We start from the raw sequence: 6,881 nt of genomic DNA on the forward strand, positions 1-6,881 counted from the left end.
CGTCACTACAGGTGCAGTCTCGCATCTGGAATTATTATAGTGAAAGAGAGAGACTATCTCTCTGGTGGAAGTAGCAAAGCTTTATTGTTCAAGACCACCTTTTATAGTTGGCTGGTCACGTACACATTATTAATTAACAAGCAAAGCAGTCATACTATTTTCTACAGTTAGTTCAACCTTCAAAAAGACACAAAGTTTGAAACCTAGAGACAGCTGCAAAAGGGAGTTTGTCTAAAGACTTGAGATTACCAAGAGGGGAGTAAAACCTTTGAAGTTACACTATACACTCATTATAGAAAGCAGATTTATGGCTTCTGTCTCTGACAATCTGGAGGCCTACGTAGTTTTCCGATAAGAGTTCACTTATCAATCCCTAGGCTGTGTCTCTGCAGAAAGGTTTTTAACCCTTTCTTTGCAGGCTTAACAGCCACATGGCCAGAGTCACTGGAGATGGGTTTTTATGCCCTAATCCCCAGGCCCTGTTCCATGCTGGGATACCGGGTCATCAACAGAGTTGCCTTCCACAGAAGTCTGTCCACCTGCCTCTGGAGCTTAAAGGGAGCGCATAGTTTGTGAAGGAGCACACAGCTGTGGGATTTTACCCCACACTGAGGAAAGTGAGAGAGAGTGAAACTGAGAATGAAGGAAAGAGTAAAACTTAAGGAAAGAGAAGGCTAATGTAATCTCAGCTATGACAGGCATATGAGATGTGAATCCTTGTTAGGTGATCTTGACACGTTAACTTATTTGGGGGTCTTATCAACATATATTATGACAACTGACTTGAAGTCTATTTAAAGCATTCTGGGCTCCATTTTATCAAAAGAGAACAAGGTGACTTTAACCTACACACACACACACACACACACATACACACATCCCTTCTTTCCCTTACATACACTGAATGACCATCACCACCACTCCTATTTAAAAGTCACACTCTATGCAGAATTTGGCCTAAGCAGAAAACAAATATTCCACCCTCAAGCATTTGGACATATCTGGCCTTTTAAAAACTTTTTTTAAGATCATCCCTATGAGTGGATAAGGGCAGGGCCTAGTAAAATTATGATAAGAGTTCTCCTTTCATTCTGATCATTCTGACACGTATAAAATCAACTTAAAAGATACAGCAAAGGAAAAACTAGAAAGGAGAAATGTTAAGTCAAATGCAATCTTAACCTAAAGGTTGGATTTCTATCATCTCTTCTAGGGCCAAGAGGTTAAAAAAATAACTTAGGAGAAGAACATATAGTTTCCATTTGGCTCTTATTATCCAGTCACCTGGTCCAGCTATGCAGAGATACTTCATTCAAAGGACCAGACCTTGAATTGAGTAATCACCTCAATATATTATATTTTGGCCTTAAGCCTACCAGGAATCCTCATTCTGCCCTGTGCCTTTGATCCTATGCCCATTGGCATAACGCAATGGGAAGGGGTTCTTACCTAGACATCTATGTCAAATTACCAGCCCAACCACAGACCTTAAAGCAGACCCACTGGCGTATTCCTGCAGTCATTCTCCAATAAGAGTAAATTTCCTTCAAACCTCTTTTACTCAGGATTCTCAATATCTTAGCCTTTGTCCCAGGTCATAAAACGCTTCCTGACTTGCAAAAAATCCCTCTTTCTCTCTGCTTCATTTGGGATTATTTTGTTCTAATTTCTTTAATTTCTTAATGTGAGAAGTTAGATGATTAATTTGAGACATTTTTTGCTTTTCTAATGTAGGCATTTAGTGCTCTAAATTGTCATCTAAGCACTAGTTTGGATGCATCACACAATGTTGGTTCTTGTACTTTGATAACATTTACTTCTCAGTAATTGTAAAACCTCTTGACCTCTTCTTTCACTTGTATATTGTTTACAAGTGTATTATTAGTTTCTAAGTATTTGTGGATTTTTCAGATATCTTTATGTTAATGATTTATTTCTATTAATGATCTAGTTTCATTCCATTGTGGTCAAAGAAGGTATCTTCCCTGATTTGAGTCAACTTAAATTTATACTATTGCATGGCCCAGAATATGGTCTATTTTGGTAAATGCTCCATATACACTTGAAAAGGAAAGAATGTGCTTATAAAGAATATGTTTCTTAATAAAGTTATGGCTTCTTGTTGGATGAAAAAAAAGAATATGTTTCTAAACTTTCTTTCTCTTATGTCACAGTAATTTTGCCTAATGTAAGTGTTATTTCTTCCTTTTCTTCCTCTTTCTCCTGCTAAGTAATACTCTACTGCTTGCCTAAAGAGAGAAGAACTATGTGGTATTTTTTGATAAATCAGTAGGGTAACTATAGTTAACATTAACCTGTTGCAGATTTCAAAAAAACTATTATACAAGAGAACAATTTGAATGCTCCTAGCATAAATAAAAGATAATATTTAAGGTCATGGATATCCCAATTACACTAATTTGATTATATGAATGGGAAAGATTATCTATCACATGTGCCCCCAAATATGTATTACATCCATTATGTATAAATAAAAAACATAAAAATTTAAGAAAAATTAAAGGAAATTAAAAAGATAATTGAATTATAATGGCCAACTAGATACAAAGAATTATCTACATATACATAAACTGGAAAGGATACAGTAAGCAAACCAGAAAATGTGAAGAATGCTTGAGGATAGAAATGGAGGATGCTTTCAGACTGAAAAATCTAGAGATTTAAAAATGCCTGCCAGAGAAAACCAAGCACAAAGTTCAAGAACACAATCAATGAAATCCAAAGACTGCAAAAGGTTCTAAATCAATTGTGAGATTAAAGATTTACCCTTTGAAGGCCAGACTTTGCCTTCCCCTAGCCTTCTCTGCCCTGCCACCCCTGCTTATGGTGGGCATGTAAACAAAAGTTCAGTGAAAAGGAAGAGACTTTATTTCAGAGAACTGTTTGCATACGGGGGAGATGCAGCCTTAGGTATAAAAGGAAAGTGTGTTTAGAAAACAAAGCATGAGTTCATTTTTTTTTTTTTTTTTAGAGAGACAGAGTCTCACTTTATTGCCCTCAGTAGGGCGCTGTGGTGTCACAGCTCACAGCAACCTCTAACTCTTGGGGTTACGCGATTCTCTTGCCTCAGCCTCCCAAGTATCTGGGACCACAGGTGCCCACCTCAACAACCGACTTTCGTTGCAGTTTGGCTGGGGCTGGGTTTGAACCCGCCACCCTTAGGTATATGGGGCCAGCGCCCTACCCACTGAGCCACAGGGGCCGCCCCACGAGTTTGGGTTTTACACCAAAAGTTCCCTCTCAGGCTGCCCTCTTGTCTGTTTATGTAAATGAAGCATTCAAACTTGCTTAGTTTCCATTGGTTGATTCCCTGGGCCCTGACTGACTGGTTCATGTGCACTTTGATTGGTTGGTTTGGCTGAGGTCTGGCAGACTTGAAGTTGAACAGAGGTGTGCACTTTCCTGGAACCCAGATTATGAGCGTGGCCTCTGGTCAGCAAAGGGCTGTTTGGCTCTATTTCCATTTCAGGCCCATTTAGCCACTTGGGACCCATCTTGAAGGACTGACACTTTTAGGTTCACACTTACTCCAAGTTAGGAAACACCAGTGGCATTCAACTGTTTTTGGACCCACAAAACTACAATCCAAACACTGTGAATTGCTTAATCAGAAAGAGCACCCAATTAAAGCAGGGTTTGAGACAACAGCAGAACTGCAGCGCATAAGGAAAATTACATAAAAGCATACATCTACCTATAAGAAAGATCCACTAACAGCTTCTGAGGACAGAGAAATCCCATGCTTTTGCCATTTGGGAAAAGTTCCTGTCATACCTGCAAGAGGCAAACAATTATCCTCAAAGGAAAAGATCATTCTGTAATTGACACACTCCCCCATCCCATTCACAAAAGAAGCCTATTAGTGAAAGGACATCACAACTATAAATCAGATCTATGCTAGTTAACAAGTAACTAAAGGTGCCCTTGATTTTCAACCACAAATAGTTGGAAGTTTGCCAATATTCGATATTTGATGAAACTTCAGAGGAAGTCATGAGGAACAAAGAGAACGAATTCTGGAGGGGGAATTAAAGATAAAACATAGGAAATATAATAGAACTTTACCAAAAAAATACAAATTTGTCTTCTTAGAATTTTAAGGAAGGCACTAGATTTACAAAAATGACAATAGGCTGTTACAGACAGGAAAAATAAGAGGAAGAGACAATCCTTGGACACTAGAAATGTTATTGCAAAATTAAAAATTCATTAGAGCCCAAACAGTGCTGAGTGTCCTTGGTTGCACATTGAACTCTGAACTCCCAGCCCCTCAACGCTTGTGCTCCCGCTTCCTTCCCCGACTACCATTTCCTCCGGCCAACAGCCCTCAGGCACGCTTCCGGTAGGTCGCCTGACAGACCCGCCTGCCATTCACCCGCCACACCGCAGGAGCTCACCCTCCGCTGCCACCACCTTCGCTCACCCTGGGGACTACCGGAGGCCCTCGTCGCCGCTCCCGCCACCGCCACCGCTGCCCTCCCCGCAGCGTGCGCTACCGTGGCAGCTTCCCGGTCTTCGTGCTCGCTGAGCCCGTGCAGCCCGTCATGGCCGTCGCGCCCTCCCAGGTGCGCCAAAACTACCACCCCAACTGCGAGGCGGCCGTCAACCGCCAGATCAACTTGCTGCTGTATGCCTCCTACGTGTACCTCTCCATGGCCTTCTACTTCGACCGGGACGACGTGGCCCTGAAGCACTTCGCCCGCTACTTCCTGCGCCAGTCTCATGACAAGAGGTACCACGTCGAGATGCTGATGCAGCTGCAGAACCAGCGCGGGGGCCGCAGCTGCTTTCGCGATGTCAAGAAGCCAGACCACGACGACTGTGAGAACGGCCTGCAGGCCATGGAGTGTGCTTTCCAGATGGAGAAGAGTGTCGACGAGAGCTTCCTTGACCTGCACCAGCTGGCCAGCGACAAAAATGACCTGCAGCTCTGCAACTTCCTGGAGACCCACTTTCTGCACAATGGGGTGAAGACCGTCAAGGAGCTGGGCGGCTACCTCACCGACCTGCGCAGGCTGGGGGCTCTGGACTCCAAGCTGGCCGAGTACATCTTTGACAGGCTCACCCTGGACCAAAGCGACCAGAAGGACTGAACTGGGACTGTCCCCACAGCCACGGGTGCTTCCCCGGGGCGGCCACCAGGCTGGGGGTGCACATTGCCCTTTCAGAGCATTCACTTACCTTTTTTCCTTTCTGTTTACCACTGTTTCCAATAAAGTTATCTGGTTCTTGAAGCAATAAAGGTGTTCAGTTGATTTGTGTGTGCAAAACCCTAACGTTTTAGGAGAGAGGGCACTCACTCAGGTTTAAATCGGGTATCCAGGAGGATCTCTACCTGCCAACACATACCCCATCCATATGCAGCTCAGGACCTCCCCAGATAGAGGGAAAGGGTATTTCATGGGCCCCTAAAATTTTATCATGTAGGGTGGCAGGAGTTGGTGGGTTCTGTCTCTGATGTCTGTGGGTGTATGTGCATGGTAAAGTATAAAACATGGTCTGGAATTCATCATAGTGGTTGCCTCCATGGAGTAAGTGAAGGGAAAGAGACTGGGCCAGATTAAAAGTTTTCAACTTTACTTGAAAATTTTTAGTTTATTAAAATATGCAAATGTTAACATTTGTTGTTTTTAAGTCACAAGATGGGGGCCCTAGAAGATGGCATGGCAGAGTCTCTCTTTAATAAGTTCACCCTGGGCCACAGTAATATCAGGAATTGAACCTAAGGCTGGCTTTCTTGCAAACATGGGTGTGACTTCCTGCAGTCACCAGTGCCAGGCATAGATATTGCCCTCACATTACCCTACTTATGTTTTTTTTTTTTTTCCCCCATTCAGTTGTACTATTTCTTCCATTGAAGTGACATGGAACCAAAAAACAAAACAAAAAAAAATTAAGTAAGTCAATAGTGGTGCTGAAAAATATAGGTAATGTAGAAGTAGAAAAATATAGGTAAGTAGAATAAATCCTCCTGAATGTTAAGCCAGTGACAGTGGCTGCTTGCAAGAATGTAGTTGGTATGGGTTAGTGTAAGTTGGAGACAATTTAGAGCCACTGTTGCTAACCCAGATGAAAGATTCATGTGGCTTGAACTTGGATGGTGACTGAAGAAATGAGGAGAAGCAGACAAATTCCATCTGGCTTTTGGGCAAGTCAGTAGGATTTGCTCATGAACAGGAGATGAGTAATGTGAGGTGGGGAAAATAATCTAGGTTCTGGGGGTTGGACTTGAGCACCTATTTCATGGTGGTACTATTATTAACCTGAGGGCATTGTCGGGGGGAACCTAGGGTACAGTACAGAGGAATGCATGTCATGTAAAATCAGGTATTCTCATTAAGCACCCAAGTGGAAACATCAATCAAGTAGCTGGAAAAATAAATGTCAGGTTTGGAAATATATGTATGAAAAGTATCTTTTTTAAAATGGCATTGAAGTTATATGATTGGATGAGTTTACCAGAAAGAGAGCATAAGACAGGCGTCCTCAAACTATGGCCCACTGGCCACATGCAGCCCGCCTAGGACATTTATCCAGCCTGCCGGGTGTTTTTGCTGCTGCTGCCTGTCCTGCTTAGCAGCCGAATTGTCCTGGGGCCTGCAGTCCGGCCCTCCAACGGTCTGAGGGACAGTGAACTGGCCCCCTGTTTAAAAAGTTTGAGGACCCCTGGTGTAAGAGATAGTATGACATAATCAGCCTAAGTGCAAAGAGTCTAACATTTTAGAGCATGATTGAGGTTCCTGAGCACCTACATGGTGGCTGGTCTTCTCTTGACCATTATCGTATGCCAGACCATTATCATACATCTCCCAGTATTTTCCCCAAGTTTATCTCAAAATCACCCAGTTCCTAACAGGCTC

At 42.8% G+C, this 6,881-nt stretch overlaps 1 pseudogene; it reads left to right on the forward strand.

Moving 5' to 3' along the window:
• Nucleotides 1-4,565: 4,565 nt before the first annotated feature.
• LOC100963986 lies at nt 4,566-5,217 on the forward strand (annotated as a pseudogene).
• The last annotated feature ends 1,664 nt before the right edge of the window (nt 5,218-6,881 follow it).

The sequence above is a fragment of the Otolemur garnettii genome, unplaced genomic scaffold (assembly GCF_000181295.1).
Source record: "Otolemur garnettii isolate 467f Iridium unplaced genomic scaffold, OtoGar3 scaffold00158, whole genome shotgun sequence".
In the NCBI taxonomy this organism is placed as follows: domain Eukaryota; kingdom Metazoa; phylum Chordata; class Mammalia; order Primates; family Galagidae; genus Otolemur; species Otolemur garnettii.